This window comes from Bombina bombina, chromosome 3 (genome assembly GCF_027579735.1).
Source record: "Bombina bombina isolate aBomBom1 chromosome 3, aBomBom1.pri, whole genome shotgun sequence".
Lineage (NCBI taxonomy): Eukaryota > Metazoa > Chordata > Amphibia > Anura > Bombinatoridae > Bombina > Bombina bombina.
In genome coordinates this window covers 172307605-172320472 of record NC_069501.1, presented here as the reverse complement: position 1 = coordinate 172320472, position 12868 = coordinate 172307605, and positions in this window count along the sequence as shown.

The following is a 12868-nucleotide window of genomic DNA, read 5'->3' as shown; positions in this document are numbered from 1 at the left end:
CATCAATCTACCCGTCAAACATTTCCCACCAGAGACAGGTGGACCAAGGTAGCAAAAAAGAAGCAGAAAACCTGAAAGACTCCTGAGCCTGCACAAATACTAAAGACTCTCTGCCTTAAAAGAAGCTGAGAAGACAGCTTTACTGGAGACTCTCCAATCATTTAAGACATATAGTAGATTAACATTTTTTTACAGGTAAACTCATTAAGCCCTGCCTCAAGGACTCTGATCAAAAAGAGAAAGAATCGAGGCAGAAGCTAGAATATTAATCCTTTCAAAAGCATACCGCCACAAATGTCGAGGTAAGACCCTCCAAGGACGGTTTGATTTGTTTTCATAGTAAATGATTAACCTACAACCAGCCAAAACTAACTTGTATACTCTTATACTAGCAATGTTTATTTTTTACGATGTACACAGCTCAATAATGCACATCTACCCCATTGTGCAATAACTGTATGGACACGGATGCGGTGTATATCCTATACATTAATGTTATCAGGTTTTATTGTTGTTTTAAAATCTTTTTTTGGTTTTTGTTATTATTAGTTATCGTTACTGGTTTGGCATGGGAAAGCCCATGTCACACAGCTGTTACATTCATTTGGTCACAATATCACTGCAACGACTTAACCTCCCCGAAGGTATCCAGAGAAGAGGGAAGGAGTATTAAGGTGAGGAGCAATATATTGTCTTGTATAACACGTCTCCATTTAGATAGATTTTACTATTACAATGTCCTCTCTTCCACCTGCTTGTTATTCAAAGAGAACTTTAGACACATTAGCACATACCCAGACACTGAGATAGATGGAATCTTGGACTATTAACTTACTCTCACATAATGTTAGAGGTCTGAACTCAGACATTAAACGAAGGATGGCAATTACACAATATAGATCCCTGAAGGCAAATGTAATCTTTCTCCAGGAAACACATTTTTTAAAATCTCAAATACCTAGATACTGGACCAAAGATTTCCGACACCATTATCACTCTACATCTGACTCTAAAAAACGGGGAGTATCTATACTAATACATTCTTCCCTACCCTTTACACATCAGGAAACAATTGAAGACAAGGAGGGCAGATTTCTCATTGTGAAAGGCCAAATTCAAGAGACTGACATTTTATTCTGTAATATTTACGCACCTAATGACAAACAAGACACTTTCTTCAGACATATCACACATCTTATGACAGGGTGGTCCCAAACTAGGACAATTTTTGCGGGAGACTTCAATGTAGATCTTACATTACAATCCAAACAATGCAACACCCCACTTACCAATAAACAACACAAACAACGCAAGATGATTAAGACAATACAAGATTATCTAACTACAGGCCTGTTGATAGACTCTTGGAAAACACTATATGGACACACAAATGACTCTACCTTTTTTTCCGCGGCACACAAAACATACAGTAAGCTGGACTACATATTTGTCAGCCAGTTTTTACAATCCATCCTCATAAAATCAAACATTCATCCATGTGTGTGGTCAGACCACTCTATAGTGCAGCTCGCACTAGGTAATATCCGAGTTCCGAATAGAACCAGATCATGGACATACGACCCCATCTGTTTAAAAGACCCCATGGTCCACGCTGCAGTGGAACGTAGTATGTTAGAATATTGGGACATTAACACGGGGACGACGACCAACCCTATCATGACATGGGCGGCACACAAGACTTATCTGAGGGGACTACTTATAAAAGAAAAATCCAGCTTTCTCAAGAAACGACATACACGGAGAGTAGACTTACAGAAAGAGATAGACACTTTAGAGAGACAACATAAACTCACATTATCTACGACCACACTGAAACTGCTCCAAGGTAAACGAACAGAATTGGCATCTATCCTAAATGATCAAGCAGTCAAAGCAGCCTTTCGGCTTAAGACCAATTACTATATATATGCAAACAAGCCAGATAGATACCTAGCAAATAGGATTCGTGAGCGGGCGAGAATTGCCTCTATAGCACAGATCCAAACACAAGAAGGCAATATATCCACCCACCCACAAGAAATTGTAGACTGCTTCGCCCAATACTACGGCACACTGTACGAGGGGACTCATGTCACCCAGTCCCCTACCACGGAATCCATATTAACAAAATTTCTAGATAGTGCTCACTTGCCCTCTATACAGGAAACAGATAGAGAGAGTCTAAACCAAGCGATAACCGCAAATGAAGTGCTCAGGGCCATCAAGGATCTAAAACCAGGGAAAGCTCCGGGTCCTGACGGGCTACCTGGAGAATATTACAAATTATTTAAATCCTCCCTAACACCACATTTAGTCAAATTCTCGAATTATATCATGCAAGGGCATGAGATCCCATGTGACCTATTAGGAGCCAAGATAGTTGTTATACCCAAGCCAGGTAAAGATCCACAGAAATGCGCTAGCTACAGACCCATCTCCCTCATAAACCAGGATCTAAAGATCTTTACTAAAATCTTAGCGAACAGATTAAAGAGTATCCTACCGAGTATAATACACCCGGATCAGGTTGGGTTTGTGGCAGGTAGGGAAGCCCCTGATAACGTTAGACGAATTATAGCAACCATAGCCCAGCTTGACAGGATGAAAACGCCTTCTCTGGTCCTATCATTGGACGCGGAGAAGGCGTTTGACAGAGTAGATTGGACATATATGTTCACAGTCCTGGACAAAATGGGATTCAAAGGTCCCTTTGTAGAAGCCCTACGCTGTATATACTCCAAACCTACTGCCACAGTAAGGGCCATGGGTCACCACTCCAAACTAATACACATAAAAAATGGTACGAGACAAGGCTGCCCGCTCTCTCCCTTATTGTTTGCCTTATGCATGGAGCCGCTGGCAGCCAATATCAGACATTCACCCGAAATAACTGGACTTCAGGTTAAAAATACAGACTACAAGATTTCTCTATTCGCGGACGATGTCTTGCTAACATTGACCAGACCCCTGACATCTCTTACAGGCCTATATGATATTCTACAACGGTTCTCTCTAGTGTCAGGCTATAAAATAAACATGGACAAAAGTGAGGCAATGGCCATAGCTTTACCAGCCCACACAAAAAAACTAATTGAACTAAATTTCTCATTCTCTTGGGTTAGATCACATATTAAATATCTGGGAATTAAACTAACGACACAATACACAGACTTATATAAGGTTAATTACCTTCCCCTATTCAAAGAACTGCGTTCTGACATTGCAAAATGGAGACTATTAAACTTTTCCTGGTATGGCAGAATATCCGCCATAAAGATGAATTGCTTACCAAGGATTCTATATCTGTTTAGGACTTTGCCCATCCCAATCCAAAAACCTGATCTAAAAATTTTACAATCAGAATTTAACCTTTTTATCAATGGCAAGAAGCAGGCAAGAATTCCCCATACAATTTTAACCAAACATAGGCAGCTGGGGGGTGTAGGGGCCCCAAATCTTCTAAATTACTATGAGGCAGCTAAACTGGCCCAAAATGCTCTGCTGGGCTCTCCAGTAAGAGATTTAGTGTGGAAGGAGATAGAGGCAGAGATAGGAAATCTCGACTCCCCAGCCGATCTGATCTGGGATAGATTGCTGCCTCAGCACCAGATCAAAAAATGCTCCCCTATTACTACACTTTCACTGGATCACTGGAAGGCGATGGCACATAGAAAGGGAGGGTTTCCAGAGTTTTCCTCCAAGATGCCAATCAAATATCTTATCCCAAACGAATACCGAAAACAGTTAGATAAATGGGAGAACAAGGGACTTTACAGAGTGGGAGACCTATTAATAAATAAGAAACCACTGACTTTTACTCAGATACAAGATAGACTAGCACCTTTTCCCCTCAAATGGTACCTATACTTACAAATAATGTCAGCCCTGAACAAATTCATACCAAACATTGCCACACAACCCAGTACCACACTGGAGAGACTATGCACCACAAGGGAAAGACCTAAGCAAGCCATCTCACAATTATATTTGGCAATACAAAACTCGGAGGACAGCACTAAATCACCTATAATGCTTAAATGGGAAACAGACACAAACATAACATTGGAAAGGCCAGAATGGCAAGACATATTCCACTCCTCATGCAGGGGGCTGATTAGTGCTGACCTGCGAGAAAATAGCCTCAAGACCATCTTTCGATGGTATTTGACGCCAATTAAAACTTCACATTACACAGAAAGCAGAAGTAGAAATTGCTATAGGGGATGCAACTCAATTGGAACCTACATGCACATGTGGTGGGAATGCCCCAGAGTAGCTCACATTTGGGCTAAGCTCTCAACTCATCTTAGCTTTCTTCTAGAGGAGCGAATCTCGTTGACTGTTTCTCAGGGATTGTTAAATGCCCCTTTACCAAACTTCAACAAACATATCAATACCTTCATTAGAATACTATGCACAATCACGAGGGTGAGCATTGCCAGGTACTGGAAGGAGGGAGTACCAACATGGAATGAGATACTAGAAAGATTTAAAATGACATACTCCTTACATGAAATGGCAGCAATGCTATTAGGAACGGTTGATGTGTTTCATAAAATCTGGTTTTATTGGATAACACATCCAATCTAACCAATTCAACTCCACACCATGAACACAGAAAGAAATAGCATCTCAAAAAGAAACAAGCACAGAGGTGAGAAAAGTGTTAACTAATACAGGAAATACAATAGGTAGGGAAACTAAACAGGCTAACGTAGGCCCCCCTCCACTACTGAAAGAGGAAAAAACACTAGAGGATTACTTTGCAGAAAGTTGCAGTGATATACAATTGATTGATTTTAAATGACCAATTGTTTGATTTGTTTGTTCAATTACAGTTTGTTAAATGGTTTTTTTTTTTTGTATTTTTTTTGGTAACAAAAAATGAGACATGTGTTAACAGTCTTTCACGAGGAAAACATCAGGTGTGATGTATTGGTTTTTGAGAATGTATTGCTTAGGATAGATAACACAGATAAAATTATAATCTGAACACGGTATGTACTAACTAGTGCATACCAACACTTGATGTACCGAATATGTAATCATCTGTATAAGACACTTGTTATGTATGTTGATGTTATCTCAATAAAAACAATTTTAACATAAACAAAGACAATGTCTAACAATAAGACTTTTGACAAACATGAAATTGCTATATGACTAAGCAACTGTAGAAAGCATTCCAAGACACGTTTATTTCAACAATTGTATAATTTAAAGACATTTTTTTTTTTATTTTTAAAACTGCATGATGTATATGAATCCTGAAAGTCTTGATGTTAGTCTCCCTTTATCACATATCTGATTTTCACTACCTTTTATTATCCCGTTAGTCAATGGGCATTTTGTCTATCCTGCCATGATACACTTTCTTCACACTATTTCTTTCATAAAATTTATCATTTCAAAATGAAAAAAAAAAAATCCATACTGCTTTAAAACAGTTGGGCAGAACAACTTGAAATTAATTGTTAATAAAAAATATGCAATAAATAATTCAGTTTTTTTTATTACCAACTTTTAGCATGGAAAGAGTTAATTATATATTTGCAATAATATTACAAAGTCAAATTTTCATTCTTAAAACAATTCATTTTAATCTATTCTCTATTCTATTCAGGAACTGTAAGTGAACACCTATGTTTCTTCATTTGTGAGAAAGGCGTAATGAAGATTAAATGAACCTACAGCAAGGAACAGATGTCATGTCTTAATGATTTGTTTAAAAGATAAGGACTTGATAAAAACAGATCAAATTTAAATTAACAAGAAACTAAACGTTTTATATATATATATATATATATATATATATATATATATATATATATATATATATATATATATATATATATATATATATATATATGAGTTACCATATACAGAACATAACACAACACCTTCATTTACTTAAAAAGCTATTTTATTTGCAATAGAATGGTTATATTACATGATCCAGTGATTTACAAGCAGAATTATGTTGATTGTTTTGTTTTCTATTAAATCCCATTTTGTATATAATAAAAAAAACTAAATGATTGGCAGATTTTGTTCAGGACAAATGGCCTTGTAATATATATAGAATATAGAATGTATACAGAAAATGATACAAAGAATATGAAAGACAAATTCTTGTAAATAAATAACTTAAACATCTCCATAAAATGAAAAATATAATATAAAATAAATGTAAAAAATTATCATAAACAATTAAATATAAAATATAGATTCATTGAATTTTATGTTGGGGCTGCAGTAAAAGTACAGGGAAAGTATTTCTGTAGAAGACCAACTCTTAAAGAAGCATAACACACAAAAAGTTTATTTTATTATGCAGATAGAACATACAATTTTAAAAAACTTTTCAATTTACTTCTATTATCAACTTGTCTTAGTTTTCTTGTTATCCTTTCTTGAAAAGCAGGAAAGTAAGTTCAAGAGAGTTCAAATGTCATCGGTACAATAAGGCAGCAGTTTTACATTAGCATAAGCACTAGCTTGAAGCACTATTTCCTGTCATGTAGTGCTCCAGACATGTGCCACTACCTATCTAGATATCTCTTCAGCAAAAGAATAACCAGAGAACTAAGTTAATATTGATATTGATATTAGAAGTAAATGGGAAACTTTAAAAAAAAATCATTCTCTATCTGAATTATGAAATAAACATTTGGGTTTCATGTCCAATTAAAGAAAGCTGGAGACAGCATATATATGCTGCAGGAAGGGCTACTACCAGTTGTGGTAGCTAATATGAGTACCAGTGGCATGGCTATCCCTGAGACATATACAGTCATGGCCAAAATTATTGGCAACCCTGCATTTCTGTTAGATAATAAACCGCTTTGCCCAGAAAATTGTTGCAATTACAAATGTTTAGGCATTCACGTGTTTATTTCTTTTGTGGAGGCAGCTTGTAATTTGTAATTAAACTCACCTGTATCAGTTAACAGGTGCTGACAATATGGAAAATCACACCGGCAACCAGTTAAAATGGTGAAAAATGTACTCAACCATTCAGTTGTGTGTCTCTGTGTGCCACAGTGAGCATGGGGAAGAGAGAGAGCAGCAAAGAATTGTCTGAGGATTTGAGAACAAAAATTGTGGAAAAGAATGGACAATCTCAAGGTTACAAGTCAGTTTCCAGAGATCTTAATGTTCCTGTGTCCACTGTGTGCAACATTGTCAAGAAGTTTACAGCCCATGGCACTGTAGCTAAAGAGAAAAATGTATCAAATATTGCAATGAAGGATTGTTGGAATGGTTGATAAAGAACCTCAATCAACTTCCAGACAAATTCAAGCTGACCTTCAGGCACAGAGTACAAATGTGTCAACTTGAACTATACGTCGCCATCTGAATGAAAAGGGGTGCTATGGCAGGAGACCCAGGAGAACCCCACTGCTGACACAGAAACATAAAAAAGACAGATTGGAGTTTGCCAAAACTTACCTGAGGAAGCCAAAATTCATTCGGGAGAATCTGCTGTGGACAAACAAAACAAAATTACATTCTACTAATAATTACATTATTTGGTAAAGCCCATCTTTCTACTGTTTTCAGAATTTTTTTTTTTTATTTTTAAAGAAAAGAATACAGTCCCTACAGTCAAATGTGGTGGAGGTTCACTGATGTTTTGGGTTTCTTTGTTGCTTCAGGCACTGGATGTCTTGACTGTGTGCATGACAATATGAAATCTGAAGACTACCAAAGAATTCTGTGGTGCAATGTAGGGCCCAATATCAGAAAGTTGGGTCTCCGTTAGAAGTCATGGGTCTTATAGCAGGAAAATAACCCAAAACACACATAAAAATAGCACCCAGAAAGGGTTTAAGACAAAGCGCTGGAGAGTACTGAACTCGACAGTAATTAGTCCAGGCCTCAATCCCATAGAGCACCTGTGGAGAAATCTCAAAACAGCAGTTGGGAAAAGGAACCCTTCCAATGTGAGAGACCTGGAGCAGTTGACAAAAGAAGAGTGGTACAAAATTCCAGTAGAGAGGTGTAAGAAACTCATTTATGGTTACAGGAAGCAATTGATTTCAGTTATTTTTTCCAAGGGGTGTGCAACCAAATATTAAATTAAGGGAGCCAATAATTTGGTCCAGTCCATTTTTGGAGTTTTGCATGCAATGTCTCAGATTTGACTTTTTTCTCCACTTTTTTGTGTCATATCAATACAAACAAATAAATATAATAAACATGAGAATGCCTAAATAAAGAAATAAACATGAGAATGCCTAAACATTTGTAATTGCAACAATTTACTAGGCAAAGTGGTTCATTATCTGTCAGAAATGCAGGGGTGCCAATATTTTTGGCCATGACTGTATAATAAATAATAAGGGTTTCTCAAACATTTTCCAGCCATTGCCTACTTGGTTCCACTAACTCAATATCAGTGCCCCCTACCTTATCCCATAAAAATATTTTTCAGAAAAGAAGTGCAAGAACCCTAGTAAGGGCAACAATTACAATAAAATACAAGAGTAAGAACTAATTAAACAAAATAAAATGTTATCACTTGAGCAAAACCCTTATGCAGTGATGGCTAACCTTGGCACCCCTAATGTTTTGGAACTACATTACCCATTACATTCAGAAGAAGTGGACAGCCATGTGCTCAAATGTAGCCCCTTAATATGTCAACATCTTTGTGAGCCAGTTTGGACAAAAATTTGAATATACAAACTGAATTCCAGAAGAAATGTAAAATTTGGCTCCATTATATCGATGATGTGTTTGCCGTATGGAGGGGCACATTGGAGACCCTGCATGAATTTGTGGATAATATAAATAGTTCTACCAATTGTTTGCAATTCACTTTAGATTTTTCATCTGTTAAGATAAATCTTCTTGATACCACTGTCTATAATAAAGATTGTAAATTAATTACAGACATATATACAGGGGTAAACTGAGACCAACCAGGGCCCCTGGGCAAAAGTGTGGCAGGGCCCCCCACCCCCTTTTTGCTCAACCTACCTAACTTCTTTGCCCCTCCTCTACCATATTGCCCTCCCACCTCATTTGCTCCTCCCACCTCATATGCCTCTCCAGGGAGGTTGGGGGGTAAGGGGGGATCCTACACTGCAGAAAATATAAAAATAAAAACAATTTTTATTAGAAAGAAAAGCCTTTTAAAAAAAATAAAATAAAAAAAAGCCTTATACTTTTTTTATACTGGCAGATTTACTGCCAGCACTTAAGATGGGGGTGACCACTCCGGGGTGGGGGAGGGAAGAGAGCTCTTTGAAAGGGATCAGGTGGGGATCAGCGGGTGGGAAGTATCAGGTGGGATGGTAATCGCTACACTAAAGCTAAAATTAACCTTACAAGCTACCTGATTAACGCCTTCACTGCTGAGAATTATATGTGTACTGCTGCAATGAGTGGCCTTCTAATTACCGCAAAGCCATGTATGTCTGCTATTTATGAACAAAGGGGATCCCAGAGAAGCATTTATAACCATATGTGCCATGATTGCACAAGCTGTTTGTAAATAATTTCATTGAGAAACCTAAAGTTTGTGAAAAAGTTCATGATGTTTTTAATTTGATCACATTTGGAGGTGAAATGGTGGGATCATATATAAAAAGTAAAAAAAGCCGATTAAGTGCCCTATGGTGGCATGATACACGTAAGGAGCTTTGTTACAACTTTCTCTATTATTTAATTCTGTTCTAATAAAGCATTGTTTTAGCTTTACATTTGTGCCTTCCGAGTGGGAATTGTTTTACTTTTTGCGGCCAGCTCAGCCACGCATAGCGTGCAGCTCTCGGGGCTGTGTGTTCATGCTTCACTTCCAGTGGCATCTGGCTCACTCTTTCTCACACGGAGGATCTGTAGGGGCTTGTTTGTTTGGGATGAAATATACCAAAATGGGCCTAGATCAATACTTTGGGTTGTTTACTAAATATATATATATATAGTGTTGACTTCCCCCCTTTTGATGAATGCTAGTATTCATCAGTTTCATCTATAGGAGGAAGACAAAGTATAAATTATATTAAGAACAAATATTTAATTTCTGCATTGCATATTTTTTTTAACAAGGAACAAGTACTGCAATCAATTAAGGCACAGAAAGGAAAACATTAGCTTAATGCTGATCAGGTATATACTGTATATATGTATATATGGTTCTTGCACCCAGACCTGTCTGTAGTTAACTGCCTGTGACTCTTGGGACAGCACAGCTTCCTGTGAGTGCCAGTGAGCACCCACGGCCAAGCATGTTGCAGGGTCAAGGGATGTGTACCCGGTCCGGTCTGAGAGTGCAGTCCCCTTCCGTGTTTTGTATATGTCTGGGGTGATTAAATAAGCCTGTGCACTCTTCACTTGTTCCCAGTTTCTTACATTGAAAGCTTACATTGTGTGGCTGTTTTAGGGTCCCAGATTTTTGGAAGAGACCTTGACATGGTACCTGGGTTTGGCCAAATGCGGAAACTAACCCTTCCATTTTTTCTTTTAATCTTAGCTGAGAGCTTGTAAGTGAGTGCTGGTCTTTCCCTGTGTGTTTTATATATATATATATATATATATATATATATATATATATATATATATATATATATATATATATATATATATATAATTTTTTTGAGGATGATAAGGGTAGTGCATTAGTGCATTATATTATTCCTTAAGTTTAATGAATGATTGTGTAACTAAAGGACATACCTCATGGTATGGTGAAGTGTGTCACTGTCTGATATCTGTTCCCAAAATCTCACACTAACAGGCTGCAAGTTTAAAGTGAGAGGTAGTTCTGCAGGCTGCAGGTTTATACTGACAGTCAGTGACAAATTCATTCCTGTCTGAGTGAATTCACACTCAGAGCAGCACCTGAGCTAATTCAAACTCACAGCAGCATCTGAACTCACAGCAGCATCTGAGCTAATTCACACTCACACAGCAGCATCTGAGCAGTGAGGCGCGTGGGTCTTCCCTAGCTGACATCACAGAGATGCGTGATCATGTGATGTGTGACAATATATCACAGATCAGGAGTGATCTGTGTCTGCTACTCAATGGCTTCAATCCACCTTACAGAGGCCACCCCTCCCCCTCGATCCACCCCGCTAGTATAAAATCAAAGCCGGGAAGAAAAAAAAATTATTAGAAAGATTTTTTTTATTATTAATACATTTTACTATACATATATATATATAAAAAAAATCCTGCTGCAGTATGATGCATGGGGCCCTCCTAAGATGCCAGGCCCTCGGAAAAGGGCCGATTTGCCCGACTTGTCAGTCCGCCCCTGCATATATAGCACACCAACAGATCGCAACACATTGCTACACTACAATAGTTTCATCCACAAAGGGTGTTTAATTCAATTCCAAAAAGTCAGTTCATTAGAACACTTTGTAATGTTAAAGATGACCTGTAATCAACAACATGACTAAGGGCTATGTAGGCCCTAAATGTAGCTGTTTGTTTGTCTCGCTTGTCACTTGAATAAATGATGTATTCCTTGAAGAAACAGTGCTGGGACTCTTCTGTTGTATTATATATATATAGAAGTAGGTGCACTGTCACAAACTGACTTTTCCACTTGTCAGGATGCTGAATAATATAAAAGATATAGTTGATAGAAGTCAGCACTTTACTTACAAATACGTGCAATAAGTGCCTTTTATTTAGTGACGTTTCAGGGAATACACCCCTTCATCAGACCACCTAAATAAAACAAACTTGTTACACGTATTTGTAAGTCTAGAGAGTGCTGTCTTCTATCATATACTTATGATTAAGGCTGCACTAGCCGAAACATGTAAGGCATACTTTCTAGCTTTGCATTCTTTCTTACTTATTTTAATGTATATGGAATAAAGATCGTTTTTATCATGCATCCTGGGAGAAGAACCGGCTTTTTCTTTCTGCAATTCATGATATATATATATATATATATATATATATATATATATATATATATATTTATAGCAAAGATGTGCACTCTCACTTATCAACGGCTGCCAGGGTGCTAGTAAAACTTGAATATAACAGAGCAAAATGCTTGCACTCACTGGTCTTTTTATGAAAAACTTTTACTTAGAACAAAAAACTGTGATGTTTCGAGGACAATATATCCCCTTCTTCAGACAACGCGTGCATCAAACAATAATGACTTTATACATTGTGGCAAGCAAACCCCTCCCCCCAATTAGAACAAAAAAAACGCCAAACTGGTAACCATGGTGACCTGTGAGTCACACTGTAAACAATCAAGTGTTAACATATTATTAGAAAATTTGTACAGGCCGTCCTGGCTCCAAAATCAAAAGTGACTGCCCAGTAAAGGAACTGTGGAAAAATAGAGACTGAGGCGGATCACACACAGAACAGAAAAAGCGGAATGACAGTGCACATTCAGTCATTCAACTAACGCTTTCAACTCCATATCCATCAAACAAGGGGAGCATTAAATCAGACTTTAAGAAGAAATACAGAAAGTTTAAACACTCACCGAGGGGAGACACGTCCTTGATCGCTGCAGACCCATACCACTGCAACACCACACAACGCCCTGTACGAAAACCCGGAACTAGCCAGGTCAATCACGTGGGGGGCGATGGGCCAATCACAGGGATTGTGTACTGCTGCCATGGTGATTGATCGCACCGAGCCATACACAGCAGCTGCGGGACTAGAAGGAACAGATAATCGCACTGTAAACAAAGACTTATAGTTTTTACCGTGACAAATATAACCACATACACAGGGGATATAATCATAAAGGATCAGCCAGCAACGCTAAGAGAGTCACACATACACCCTTACATATCAGTTAAATCTTTCGAAACAGCTACTGTAAACGTATGTACCCACATCAACATCGATATCCATACAAACTGAATGA